We start from the raw sequence: 15196 nt of genomic DNA, 5'->3' as shown, positions 1-15196 counted from the left end.
GCAATGAGATAGAAAGCCTGGTGATGTGATCTCTTTTAGAGAGGGACTGCTTCTTTAAAAATATAATTGGGATCATAAGAGATTATCCAATTCTATTATTCAATTTACCAATTGACTTATCACGCTTTAAAATAATTCCCTTTGTCTATCACAAATTCATTACTTTTCTAAAGGGAAAAGGGATCTGTAGCAGCTCTAAGATTGACACATCCAGCTGCAAAGTCCAAGATGGCAGAAAAGGAAGTTGTTTTTATTTGTTACTTTTAGTTATTGTCCAGATTTTAGAAGTCCAGAGACTTGCTACACACCAAGCAATGGTGACTGAGAAAGTAGGCCAATGTACTTACCAATCAGCATTAGACAGTGATAACAAAGTGGCAACTTCATATATGTAGAAACCTTACAGGGAGGTCATCCACAGGAGTTGGGATATAACTTTGTATTTGTAGATAATGGTAGGCTTGATTCTTTATTGTTTGGTGAATAGGAGGGTACAATTATAACAGAACTGAAGAGAATTATCTTAAAGTCTTATTTCAATGAACAGAACAAACTGATGATTATGCATAAGTGCACCATCCTACCTCCCGTCCCTGTCCTCTTGTCCTCATTCATTTGTACCTATTTCTTGTATTTTCACTCATGTTTATACTTATATCTATTGTCTTGTAAGTGATTGACAAATCAAATAAATAAATAAAATAAAAAAATACATACTGAAGGATGACAAGGAGCTAATCTATCTAATCTGAACTAATCAGGGCCAAAGTCACTCTCTCACAATTACTTGATTTAATTTTAAAATACAGTAGTCCTTTACTTACAACAGTTCATTTAGTGACTGTTCAAAGTTACAACAGTACTGAAAAAAGTGACTTATGGCTGTTTTCACATTTATGACCTGCAGTCATATGATCAAGTCAGATGTGTGGCCATTGTTACATATTTATGACAGCTGCAGTGTCCTGGGGTCATGCGATCACCTTTTGCAATCCTCTGACAAGCAAAGTCAAGGGGGAGCCAGACTCACTTAACAACCGTGTTGCTAACTTAACAACGGCAGACTGTGGCACTTAACTGTGGCAAGAAAGGTAGCAAAATGGGGCAAAATTCACTGAGCAAATGTCTCACTTAGCAACATAAATTTGGGGCTCAATTCTAGTTGTAAGTTAAGGACTACTTGTATACTAGTTATATCTTGGTTACACAGAAAAAAACACACTATTAAAGCATAAAAGCAGTATGTACTGTCTCGGGAGGGTCTTCTTATGTTCAAATACCAAAGCATCTCATGTCCAAGTGGCTGGATATGCAGTTTTATAGATCTGAGGTTCTTCATAGGATCAGTACCTAAGGGAGGGGTCCTACTTCCTTACCCCAAGAACTACCTTGTGGTAAGATGGGCAGCCAATAAATTTTATAAACAAATAAATATGACTTAAGAAAAGTCACATTGAGCGTGCCACATAAGGATTAAGCCATTCAGTCTGGCCAAATAAACAGCTAAATTAAAATCAACCCCCCCCCCCCAAGAAAAAGATGAGAAAGCAGTTTTCTGCTTTATCATCACCCACAGCAAATTGTTCACTCACACATGAAAATCAAGAAAAAACTGATCAAGTCCTCATCATTCATTTGGGGTATGCTGAGAACTGAGGAATAGTTTTGGGGGTGCTGAGATTAGAAACAGAGAAACCAAAAATGTAACCACTATCTTAGTCCATATATTTTATTCTAAAGGTTGAGAAGAGAAACTCAGGTGTACTTAATTCTAATTAGCTTTCCTGATTAAATTTGTCATACTGCGACTGCACGTGAAGAACTGGAATACAGGGCAGAGGGCTTGTCCATCTGGCCAAGCTCTGTCTACTCTGATCACTAGCAGCTCCCCAGGGTTTCAGACAATGACCTTTCTATCAACCGCTATGTCATCCTTTTAACTAGAAATGTCAGCGAATGAACCTAAGACCTTTTGTGCGCAGTAGCCTATCAAGGAGGAAAATGTCTCACACTTAATATGTACACCAATTCACATACATGTATTCCACATTCATTAATCTGGTACAACCAATAATTTCTGTTCTCAGTCTGATGCAGCATAATAACTTTCTAGTTCCTATAAGCATGCTTTGAAAAGGACAGCACTGCTGCCAACGTTTTCCTTTGGTTGTGGCTAAATCCCCTTGGAAAAACAGCTCAGTCACAAACCAGATGGTATAAACAATACGGTCTGAAACTCTGAACTTAGAATAGGCCCTCAGAAAACTACCCAAGGCAGATCACAATCTGATAGCCTGAATGGGTGACCACAGGGGCACCAGATCTTGAAAAGAAGATCAGGATTACATAATATTACCTTAGTTATCTGTGGAGCCTTCGTCTCCCAATAAACAACTGCCTACAGTTGGCACAAATCGGTTAATCTTACTCAATGGCCTTCAAGGGAGTGAATCAGACTACAGCTCCATCATCCCTAATCAGCATGGCATTAGTTAAGACTGGATTTTATTTTTTTAAAAGCCACAATTTTTCTCAAAACTTTTTCTATGGCAACTGTTGTATGTAATTAGGAAATACTCAAGAGGCAGTAATAATATAAACATAATAATATCACAAAAGTAATCCAGAAAAGCTGCAGAAGTATAAAAAATGTGAGGCTACCCACAATGACCACATATCAAAGCTATTGCAAAATCCTTCTGCTAGAAGCATAGCCAAAAAACTAAATTTAATTTCATGCATATACATAACTGACATAAACTGATAAAAAAATACAGAAATCTTGATGGGCTTTCTGGCTGCATAATAGTATATTCCCTGCTACAGGAAACAGTAAATATTAATGGTTTTGAAAAGATTCTACCACCGACAAGCATTCTTCCTGTTGTGTTAACTATCGTTTCTAGATTTAAAAGCAAACCCAAATGAAACATGTTATAATAATCTAATCTGGATAAAACTGAATTTACAACTGAGAAAAAAAACATTTATTGGTAAATTTCAGAGAAACATTTTCCACATTTATGTTTTGAAGGAAACCTGGCCTCTCCATCTCACACTTGCTACTCCTCCTCATCCAGAGTAGACATCTGTCCCAAATTTAGATCTGTATTGCAAGGGGTTTGACACAGCCTCCTGCTGCTTTAGACCCTGTTTGATGTCAGGATCCTCTTGTTTGTGGCATAATCAACATCACCCAGCAACCACAGAGCTAAGGGATTATGGGTGAAATAATCCACCAACAGCAGTAAAGGCAGAAGCTGAAGTAGGAAACAAAGCTGCTGTTTTCATGCAAATATGGCTTGAATCAATGAACCTGGAACTCCAGGGAGGTCCTGAATTTGACTTCACAGCAGGGTCATTCCCAGAGACAACAGCCTAAGAAACTTGCACACTGTGCTACTCAGGCCTAGCACCTGGGAAACCCATTATCCAAGACAAGAGAGCTGAATAAGGTCAGTTCAGGGGAGACTGTTTTTGAAAATAGAAATAAAGATATAGAGACTCAAATATCAGAAGAAAACATAACTACTTTTTTAAATAAGCATAACTAGTTTTTTAATAAGCAAATCCCCCACAAGGATGTGAAATCCTAAAATTGAGAAAGTAGAACTGACGAGTTCTTAGTTATGGAATGCATCTGATGCCGAGGATCAGCAACTGTATAATAAATAATAGTTTAATGGAATTTCATAGCCCCCCCCCCATAAGTAAAACAGCTGAGGCGCAGAAATCCACTGTGCTGCGCAAATCAGCTGAACTGAAAAACACGGAAATATAGGACAGGGTAGGGCAGGGGTAAGTGGGCTGATCATCAAAGACTCTGGTTCGCTAGAACCTGTCCGAACCAGCAGTATCCCACCACTGATTGTAGCTTAACCAATGAGATCTTAGAGACTGTTCTTAAGTGTGATCAGTATTTGAGTGGACACAAGGATTGCCTCCAGTAGTCTCTATTTATTAAGGATGGTCTACCACCTCTACTATGAATCATGATCAGATAGCACATGAAACCAAGGTTTGCTTAACTACATTTTGCTGAATGAACCTGAATGGATTGAGTTCACAGTACTCACTAAGACCGCATCAATCACATTACAACCTAGTGGAGTATGTAAACCTACCTCTTACTAGTAGAATTATAACTATAGAATTATTTTAATTTTACTTTTTATTTTCTTTAAGGGAAAGCATGATGAAATAAAGAGCATTTTATTATTTCAGTTCTTTAATATCACAAGTCCAAAATCTTCTTCCAGATCAAGTATTAAATACATACATAAAAATTAAGTCTGGGAGAACGCACATTTCTGATTGTCAAAAATGTAATATGGTATATATATATAGAAAGCTGGATATCCTTCTACTCCTATATGTAAGAGGTTACAAAACAAATAATACAAGAAAGCAGGGGGAAAGCATTCAGAACAACGATTCTTACTAGATTCAAGGAAGGTAATAAAGGCATTTTCTAACTGATACTGAATAGGTTTCAATGGACGTGTATGACTGTGGTTGGCAGCCTGTTTTATGGGTTCTGCATTGTTAGAACTAATTTTAAATGGCTAATCAGAAGTAATTTTAAAGGCCATTAGTGTGTTCCACCACAGTCTTTTCCAGCCAGAAGCCATCCAGTTAGATTGGACATACAAAGATACCAGAATGGATTAATAAGCTGAGATAGTGGGATCAAACACCAATGCCATCGCTGTTTTGACTCCAAGGAGCTCACATTTACAGCCTGTGACTCAAATCTTATCTTAAATATTCAGTGGACAGATTTTATTTATGTCCAGAATCTGATCAATTGCAAAATTTTACAAAATGCAAAAATAATGTTTTCTTCTCTAGTTAAACTTATATAGCCCCTTGCAATTTGTTATCATCTTTTCTACAACACAGCCACCATTTTGTGCTTTTAAGTACCAAAGATACAGCAAATTTTTCCACACTAAATTTATTAAGCATTAGCCATCTCAACACAAAGATACTGACACTGGCACAGTTAGATGCTCTGTGAAGAAAAATAAGGCAGAGGTTACACAAAAGGCATACATAATGGGATAAAATGGCATGGAGAATCTACAAAAACACATTCAATCTCAGACTAAAAACAAGCTGCAGGAATGGAATAAATCCCTTGAAGAGCGGTTCCTCATCAGGACAGGTTTGTAATAGCTGCATATATAACAGAGCTAATGAATTATGATTACTATGAGTCAGTGAATGCTGGCTAGATGTGAACCAGCAGCCCACCCAGAAAAGCATCTACTGTATGCCAATCAGGGACATAATTCAAAAGGGGCATAATTAAGTTAACTTGGCAGGGAATCTCCACATGTATTTGAGCTAAGGTAATGAAAACAATAATTTTCCTCCTTTCATTGAATGGTCCATATTTATATGTATGTAGCAGGGGAGGATGGGATTTTAAGTACTGCCATGATTTCCAATAGCATAGGAAAGCAACTTCTGCTTCCAGGCAGATGATTTTACAAGACTCTGCCCCCTTTATTTCATTCCATTCTGCCCCAATGGTGTCTAATCCAAAGTGAACAGGGATGATTTTATCCACAAAAATATGTCACAGGGAATGCAGAAAATCAGAAGCCTGGTAGCCTCTTTTCTACCATTAAAATGTATAAAATTTCTTAGTCAGAAAAGAGGCTACCAGATGCCTTCTGATTTTTTGCTACCATAGACTAACAGGTTCTTCTAATGTGGCAGGAGAGTTATATGAGATTCTGTAAATACACACAAAAAAAGTGAAGAAGAATAAGCCCAAATGTGTTTGATCGTATTAGTGTTTTTTCTGTAACTTCATATCCCACAACTCTTCAGTAAATCAGGGAGCACGCTAGGATTAATACACAGAAAGAAACTACTTGGAACGGTGGTCTCACTTTCTTCACATTCCAGGACTCAACAAGGCCACATATCTCTGGAGAAAACCCCAAGCACCGGTTGAAAAGCACTAGGATAAATTCGGTGCCTGGTAGAGATTATTCTAATTGCTCCTCCACCAAACAGATAGGGGACATGATTGAGATTATAAATTATGCATGGTGTGGATAGAGTGGACAGTAAGAAGCTGCCTTCCCCTTCCCAGAATACTCAGAGGTCACCCAGTGAAATTGAATTCTGGCAGCCTCAGCACAGACAAATAGAAATACTGTTTTTACATAACACGTAATTAAACTCTAAAATTCGCTACCACAATATGTGGTGTTGCCTACCAGCTTGGCTGGCTTCCCAAAAAAGTTTGGACCAATTAACAGTAGTCATGGGGATGGCTATTAGCCTTGATGGCCGTGTGACTGCCTCTGAAGGCCATCTCCCGATAGACCAGCAGGCCTTTTGTGCCATTGTTGGAACAGACTGCTGGATCAGATGGGTCAGGGGTGTTTTGATCTAGCAACACACTGTTTCTGCTCTTGTATACCATCAGCCTTGTGATGAATTCAGATCCATTCAGGCAGCAGAGTAGGAAGCATTTGCACAGTTGCTAATTTGTATCTGCAGCCCATTTTCCATGGAGCTGCTACGAGCGTCCAGATTGGGAGGTGCTTCAGTCTCGGCTCCTACAGGCTGAGCTTGAAATTGAGGAACGCCTCTTGCCATCACGTGGTCCTCCGGCGTCCCAGTTTTTAGCTCAGCCTCGTGGCAGTCAGGCTGTTCGCTCCTTAGCTCCTTGGCTGATCGTTTTTTCTACTCATTCTACTCATTTTATTGGACCCTCTCTTCAACCAGCGCAGGAAAATTGAGGTTTGGACTCTCAAGGGAGTACCCTGATACAAGGGGGAGAATTTTATCGCGTATTTCAGGGGCAGAGGCTAGCCTTCTGAACGCCCCCCACCCCCCACCCTCCTTCGCTGGTCGTTCCTTCGCTCCGGTGAAAACGCATCGTTTCTTGCCTGCCTTGACTTTCTCTTCTCACTGTTTCCCCCCACGCGCCTTTAGCTCAGGGGAAACCGCTCCCTGCCTCTTCCTTCATTAGGAGAGTTCCGCCGCTGGGTTTAGCTCAAATTGTTTGCGGCCGCCATTTTGGGGCTCCGCATGGCGTCCGCCATTTTGAATGTGGCCTCAGCATGGCGTCCGCCATTTTGAATGTGGCCTCACCACATGGCGTCCGCCATTTTGAATGTGGCTTCAGCCAGCGACGCCATCTTGAATGTGGCCTCACCACATGACGTCCGCCATTTTGAATGTGGCTTTAGACAGCGCGCCATTTTGAATGTGGCCTCACCGCATGGCGTCGGCCATTTTGAATGTGGCTTCAGACAGCGACACCATTTTGAATGTGGCTTTCTGGCCTACCTTTCTTGTCTGAGGCACTCCGTTACAGGCTGCAGGTGGTGAGACTCTAGGCAGCCCCCGGGACTACCTAGACTACCGCTCGTTTTTCCCAGGCCTCTCACAAGGCTTACAGAGCTTCAAGGGTCCGCTGGCTTCGCAGCCTACCCAGCAGGCGAGGTAGCAGCATAGTAATCCCCACACCCGGTCCGTCCGGAGAGGGTAGCTGCTTGGGCGTTCACCTTTTTGGCTGATTGGTTTCAGGGGCCAGGCCCTCAACTCGATAGCAGTTCACCCAAAAATTTTTTTTGATCAAAGGGGCGTGAAACAGTTGCTAGGATTCCTGGCCTTCCGTGAGGCCACATCCAGACGTGCCAACCGTCTAATACTAACCCAAAATTCCTTTTTTTGCTCCTTCAGATGGCAGATGACAAAACACCTCGTGGCCCTTCCTTGAAGGCCAAATCAAAGACTCATCACCTGCGTAAACAGACCCAGGAAGCCTCTAAAACCTCCCAGAGAGATGCCCTCAGGCGACACAGGGCACTTGAGAAGGAGATCGAGCAGGCGGTCCAGAGAGTTAGGCTCCGTGCCTCTGGCTCCTTCCGCCCCTACTCCCTCAACTTCCACCCAACCCCCCTCCCCTCCTCCCGGCACCCTCCTCTCACTCTCAGCCTAGACAGGCCCCTGAGGCCACATTTACTCCCACCGCTGCAGGTCTACGCCCAGAGGAGCCTCACCCACCTCCCGTGCTGGAAATCCCGGAGAATCTCAGGCAGTGGATGGAGTTGGCCATCCGACAAAGCATAACGCAAGAGCTCCAGCATATAGCCAGCCCGGCTCCACGGCCCGCGACCTCTGAAGCGCAGGCACCTTCCGTTCGCTCATTCTCTGGATCCGAGGCCTGCACGGGCAGGTAGCATCCCACGGAATTTCCCCTGTCTTTGGAGGAGGAGGTAGAAACTCAGGAGCTCGGGATCCTACCCAATTTGGGGAAGGCGAGGACCTAGACTTGGGGTCCATTTCTGGCAGTGAGCCCTTCTGGGGAGCAGACCCACTGGAGGGGACATGTCGGAGGACGAGGCCTCACTCCGGACCAACCCGCCTTCGTGGGCTTGTTCAAGCCGCACCTGTTTAGGTCCATTCTATTTAAGGCCAAGAATACCTCCGGCCTGACCTCCCCACTCCTTCCCAACCAGCGGCGGGGAACCCCTCGACTCCATCTTTTCCCAGCCCAGGGTGGAGACCGATGTGGTCCCGTCCCACCTATCTTCTCGGACATGGTCTCCAGGCAGCTAGCCTCCTCAGGACCTCCCCCTCCCTCTGCCCAGGATAAACGCTTCTTTAATCTTGACCCGCAGTTCACTCTTTTGCTAGATCCCCCCTGTGGACGAGCCCATTGTAGGACTAGCTTCCCGGTCTACCCCTAGCGATGCTCTCGAGGCCCTCAAGCCCGAGGACAAACGAGCCGAGCTGGCCCTACGCCGCGCTCATCATTCCGATGCCTGGGCAGTCAGGGCATCCACTGCTGCTTCTTTCTTCATTAGGTCCTCGATTAAATGGCTCCAACAACTCAAACAACATGTCCCTGCGGCCAACCTCAGAGCCCAACAGGACATCGCCAAACTTATGGCCGCGGCTGAATTCTCGGCGGATGCCACCTTTCAAGCCGCCAAGTTCTCCACCAAGGCCATTTCCTCCCAAGTCACTGCCCGCCGCTTGCTCTGGCTCCGCCACTGGCAAGCGGATGTCAAAAACAAGGCCAAGCTGGCCTCAGCCCCCATCTCTGGGGGAAACTTTTGGACCGGCCTCGATCCCTTTCTGGCCGAGACTCGGAACAAACGCACGTACCTCCCCTCTCTTTTTCGGAGGCCCGACCCCAGAGGCCCCTCCCCTCCCCTCGTCGAGGCTCCTTCGTCCCTCCAGATTCTCCCAACCTCCCTACAGAACCCCCTCCTCGCAGGTCCGGTCAGACTCGTCTGACAGGTCCAGACGAGGTTCCTTCAAGAGGCCTTTCCGGGATCCGGAAACCGACCTTTCCGTCGATCTCGCTAGGGCAAACCTTCCCATAGGCGGCCGCCTCAAGCATTTTGCTCACCAATGGGAGGCCATCACTACTGACGCATGGGTCAGAGATACGGTTCGTCTCGGACTGGCACTCGAGTTCCACTCCTCCCCCAATTCTTTATGTCTTCCCCCCTTCCAGGAACCCTGCAAACGGGCCCTCATGGAGGCCGCCATTCACCACCTCCTAGATATAAGGGCCATCCAGCCCGTTCCCTCCTCTGAGCAGGCGAGGCTTCTACTCCCACCTGTTTGTAGTGCCCAAGAGCTCGGGGTTGGAGGCGATCCTAGACCTTAAAAGACTAAATCGCTACATTGCCCCCGCAAATTTAAGATGCACACTTTGCAGTCGATACTTATGGGAACCCGTCGAGGGGACTGGCTATCCTCAATTGACCTTTCCGAGGCATACTTGCACATTGCTATTCGTCCCTCCCACCACAGGTTTCTACGTTTTGCCTATAATAGACAACATTTCCAGTACGTCGCGCTTCCCTTTGGTCTGTCCTCCGCTCCCAGGGTGTTCACGAAGGTTTTGGCGGCCCTTGCCGCCCACCTGCGTTCCTTCCCGTCCGACTTCACTGTTATCTGGACGATATCCTCATCCTCTCATCCTCTAGAGCTCTCGCCTTAAGAGATACCAAACTCACCCTTAATACCCTGCAAAACCATGGGTTCATTATCAACTGGAGGAAAAGTCACCTTTCCCCTCTACCCAACTTACTCACCTGGGGGCAGTGATTGACTCCAACCGGGAACTAGTTTTCCTGTCCCCAGACAGGTGGCTTAGCATCCAACAGTCAATTAAGGAGGTCAGGAGGGCAAGAACAGTTTCTCTCTTAGAACTGTCTAAGTTGCTGGGGAAGCTTATTTCATGCATATCTATCATTCCTGGGCCCGTTTCCATTCCAGGTCTCTACAATGGTTCCTGCTGCCGTATCAACGTTCCGGAAGGAGCAACTCCCGACTTCGGGTCAGAGTTCCTCCGAGAGTTCTTACGTCCCTCCTTTGGTGGACCAGGCCGGCCATAAACAAAGGTCATTACTTCAAAGAGCCCGACAGGCTATCCGTCACCACGGACGCGAGCCTACTCGGTTGGGGAGCTCACGTCCTCTCCATATCGTCACAGGGCAAATGGTCACCAACAGAGCAATTCTGCTCCATAAACTGGCTGGAGCTTCACGCTGTCCTCCTGGCGCTTCGCAGCTTCCTACCCCAGTGCGCGGTCGTCATATCCTGGTCCTCACGGACAACATCACCGCAAAGGCCCACATCAACAGGCAGGGGGCACTCAGTCAGCAAGCCTCATGAGAGAAGCCGAGCGCCTTTGCAGGTGGGCGGAATCAAACCTGGCCTCCATCAGGGCAGATCACATATCCGGGGTCCTAAACATTCAAGCGGACTGGCTCAGCAGAGCCACCCTAGACCAAGCGGAATGGCGCCTCCACCCTTCTCTGTTCAGGGAAGCAGCCTCCATCTTCGGGCCCCCTTGGTGGATCTCTTCGCTTCCCCTCTGAACGCTCAACTTCCGAGGTTCATTTCAAGGTACCCCTCTCCCGGGCAGAGAACCACAATGCCCTCCGCTGCCCTTGGCCCCCAGGGCTCCTTTATGCCTTTCCCCCTATCCATCATCCCCAGGGTGATCCACAAGTTGATCCTGGAGCAGGCAGAGATCCTCCTAGTAGCTCCCTTTTGGCCCAGACGCCCTTGGTTTGCGGACCTCCGCAACCTCTCGGTGGCCCCTCCCTGGAGGATCCCCCAGACAGGATCTCCCTGTCTCAGGGCCCCCTACTTCATCCCAAACCCCAATGGCTCCAGTTAGCCGTTTGGAGGTTGAGCGGAGCCGTCTAAGGGCTCAGGGAATTTCTAACCAGGCTATACACACCATCCTGGCAGCCAGACGATCCTCGACCAACCGCATATACAATGCCACATGGGCTGCTTTTCGTTCTTGGGCCCTCAGACGTCAAATTAATCCTCTTTCTCCTTCCATACCCCAAATCCTTGACTTCCTCCAGGTGGGTCTCGACAAGGGTCTTTCTACCAATACCCTAAGACGCCAGGTTGCTGCCCTCGCAACCGTTGTCCCCTCAGACACTGGGGTTCCATCTCCCACCACCCCCTTGTCAAGACCTTTCTTAGGGGAGCTGCCAACCTCCGCCCCCAACCATACACCGTTTTCCGACCTGGGACCTCAACAAGGTTCTGGTCGCCCTCACCAAGTCCCCTTTGAACCCATAAGGGAGATTCCCTTACAGCTCCTCACCTTCAAGACCGTCTTTCTCGTGGCCATCACATCCGCCCGCCGGATCTCGGAGTTGGCGGCCCTCTCTATTAGACAGGATCTTTGTACTTTTCACTCTGACAGAGTCATCCTCCGTCCCGACCCCACCTTCCTCCCTAAAGTGAACTCGGCATTTCACAGAAATCAGGAGCTCATACTTCCTGATTTCTGCCCCAATCCTTCTCACGAGAAAGAGAGGCAGTGGCACTTCCTTGATGTAAGACGCGCCTTGAGGATGTATATCACACGCACCCAGCCCTTTCGCAAGTCAGAGGCCTTATTTGTGTCTTTCCATCCTGCTTCTCTCGGTCGCAAGGTGACGCCCTCAACTGTGGGCCGCTGGATTAGGGCCGCTATCGCCAAATCCTACCAGGCTCAGTCACTTTCGCTCCAGTGGGCATCACCGCCCACTCCACCAGAAGTGCGGCTACTTCTGCCGCATGGGCCACGCAAGCCTCGATACTTGACATCTGTAGGGCTGCCACCTGGACATCCCCTCTCCCTTCATCAAGCACTATAAGATTGATATATTTGCATCCGCTGAGGCTTCCTTTGGCAGGCGTGTCCTTCAGCGTGTTATCGAAGTTCCAGAGGAGGTTCCACCCCAGACGGGAACCCACCCGGAGGACTAGCCAAGCTTTGGTATGTCCCAATCTGGACGCTCGTAGCAGCTCCATGGAAAAGGGCGTTGGTTCTTACCTGATACGCTTCTTTTCATGGGGCTGCGGAGCGTCCAGCCCACCCATTAAGCCGTCTGGTGGGGAACCTCATCGTTCAGCCAAGCACATTAACGTTCTTTAGTTAGCATGAGTACAGGGCCTGCCTTCTCGTCTTCGCAAAACTGGGACGCCGGAGGACCACGTGATGGCAAGAGGCGTTCCTCAATTTCAAGCTCAGCCTGTAGGAGCCGAGACTGAAGCACCTCCCAATCTGGACGCTCTCCGCAGCCCCATGAAAAGAAGCGTATCAGGTAAGAACCAACGCCCCATTTCTAATGCAAGCAAGTATAATAAGTCAAGTGAGGAGCAGGACAGCAGCTCATAGTTAAAAGTGTCACACAAGATCATCACCATACCCCCAAATCCCAAAACCTGAACTTGCATGGCTTGAAGCTTAAAGAAAAGCAAATCTAGGACATTCCCATTCCTGCCAGCCACATTTTTGTAATGCATGCCAAGTCTGCAAATTCATGTACCACTTTCTTTTTGGGTAAATACAATATGCAAATATTTTCAAGAGAGAAATATGTTTTGTACTTTTTTGTATAAATGTCCCAAAGCCAGCTTAACAGCTTAACTCATGAGCTGGACATTATTATCAACCTTCCAAATTTGTTTGTGTATATCTATCTATCTATCTATCTATCTATCTATCTATCTATCTATCTATCTATCTATCTATCTATCTATCTATCTTTGTGTGTGTGTGTGTGTGTGTGTGTGTGTGTGTGTGTGTGTGTGTGTATATTAAAATAAAGAAGATATATTAACCATTAAAATGAGAAAATATTATCCTGCAGAATAATTAGATGCATCTGATACTGCTTAGTATAGGATAAATTGTGAGCACGATTTTTAAAAATTTGTTAACAACAATAGCTTAAGCCATCCCTGCTCAGCACTATATGGTACACGTTTACATAATATTTAATCTGACAACTCAAAAAACTGTACAGAGCTATAATCCTTACCAGCCAAAACAGAGTAAGAAAATTAGCATTTATATAAAAGTTTAGAATGCTTCAAATGCTGCACACTTATTATTTCTGGAATGGTGATGCACGGAATAGGGAACCTTACACAAGGAACTTGAGCAAGTAATGGCATGCCTGAAATTGTTATGGGGATCTGGTCACAGGAAACATTGAAATTGGGGACATTTCCAAGTCAACAAGGTAGACATATTTTACTCCATATTCTTGAACAACCTCTGGATAACTAAGGAACCCCAAATCTTCACACCCAAGCAGCCTATAGTATCAGGTCACCAATTACATTTTAACTGGACCATATTTAGACATTTAAGAGCCAATGAAGTGTAGCAGTGAAGGTATTCCACAAAGAGACCCAGGTTCAAGCCCATCCTTAGTCCTGGAAGTTCACGGTCGACTTGGGGCTAGTCACACTCATCCCAATTTGGCTCACAAAGTTGTTGTTGTGGAGAACATTTGTGCATTGAACTCCTGTACAAAGGCTAGCATATAAATTTAAAAACAAGAAATAAAAAAGATTCCTTGGCATTGGAGATACAGACACAGCTGCAAAGACACATTGCAACACATAAAAAAAGTTATGATCCCAGAGAACAAATGGAAATCTGCCAGCTATCTTTGTCTTATAGGGATCTAGCAATCTGCAGCAGAAAGCAGAGATCTCCACATAAAAAAAAAAAATTATGCTCCACTGGAAAAATCAAGGAAAGGAATCTTCCTAGTAGTTGAGTCACCACTTGCAGTTTTAGGACCTGCATATTTCCAAGCCTCAATCCACATCATCCCCAGAAATCCGCTCTGTCTGTTACACATCAGTGCCCATGCCCGGAGCACTTTTGTCATCCTGTTTTGAAATCAAATATACCACCTACATGGCAAATAAAGGCTGAACAAAACCATCAAAAGAGCTTCATACTTCTGCTCTGAAGCATCAACTCTGTGCTACTGGGTGAACAAGGCACTGCAGGGAAGAGGAGGAGGAGGAGGGATCAAGGGGTTATACCCACCCTTCCCCCATCAGTTTCAGTTCAAAGCACGGAGAGCAGGGAGGCATCTGCTGAAGCCATCATGCTCATCCAGACGAAAGCTGGGAAACAAAGAACATGATCAGAGCAGGCAGCCCCTTCGTGAACTTCTACAATCCTCTCAGATATGCTGGATGAGCCTTCCCAAGAAGAGTCTGCTTTATTCTTTGCATGCACGGATGACCCAATTGTCAACAAGATTCCCTTACATGCATGCTACCCTGGAGCACTGCACAGACTTCAGAGCTCCTCAGTACTTTTACCACTGTTTTCAACTGGCCAGCAAATAGAGTGGGAGAAAATTACTAATAGCACAGCTTTCCCGGTTACCGCCAATCCCCATGGGACCACTTGTGCCTGTGCCAAAATGTCTTAGCAATATTAGCAGCTTCTTTGGAGAACGAAGCAGTGATTCACAAACATATTCCCAAAAGAAGGAAATTGGCCACAGCAGCAGAATTTTACCAAGTAATTCTAAGGTTGGGGCAGGTCTTCAAAGAGCAGTAAACTCTCACACAAAAACAATCAAGCATCCAATTGTATGAGATACAATGCCTGCTTACTGGGATGTTTCCAGTCCAAGGGCTCCTTGCATTAACAACTGAAAGGAATGAATAGATACTGCTTTTTATCCGAAAAGATATGTTTTACCCACCCAAAAGTGGTGGGAAAGTTTCCATCATATGGAGCAAGGCTACATTTTGATAAAGGGAACCTTGCACAGTAAAATCCATTGTCTCTAGAAGCGGTTTCTTCTCACTCCTCCTAATTATTTCTCTCAGAGGGTACAGAAGGGCCCCTTGTTCCTTCTCATCTACT

At 45.7% G+C, this 15196-nt stretch overlaps 1 protein-coding gene across 10 annotated transcripts in view; it reads right to left on the bottom strand.

Annotated features, from left to right (window-relative positions):
- The window catches only part of LZTS2 (leucine zipper tumor suppressor 2), a 67754-nt gene that overhangs the window by 13757 nt on the left and 38801 nt on the right, over positions 1-15196 (bottom strand). The window contains exon 1 of one of the 10 annotated variants that reach the window (XM_087932833.1): positions 1249-1295. The exons of the other annotated variants lie outside the window; for them this stretch is intronic. The gene's annotated coding sequence lies outside the window, so the exon portion shown is untranslated. Of the gene's footprint in view, positions 1-1248; positions 1296-15196 lie in introns of those variants that run through there. 10 annotated transcript variants of the gene reach the window in all.

This window comes from Pseudonaja textilis, chromosome 4 (assembly GCF_049901715.1).
Source record: "Pseudonaja textilis isolate UNSWEBS1 chromosome 4, rPseTex1.2, whole genome shotgun sequence".
In the NCBI taxonomy this organism is placed as follows: Eukaryota; Metazoa; Chordata; class Lepidosauria; order Squamata; family Elapidae; genus Pseudonaja; species Pseudonaja textilis.
Note: the sequence above shows the minus strand (reverse complement) of the source record. Positions and strands in the feature narration are given on the sequence as shown.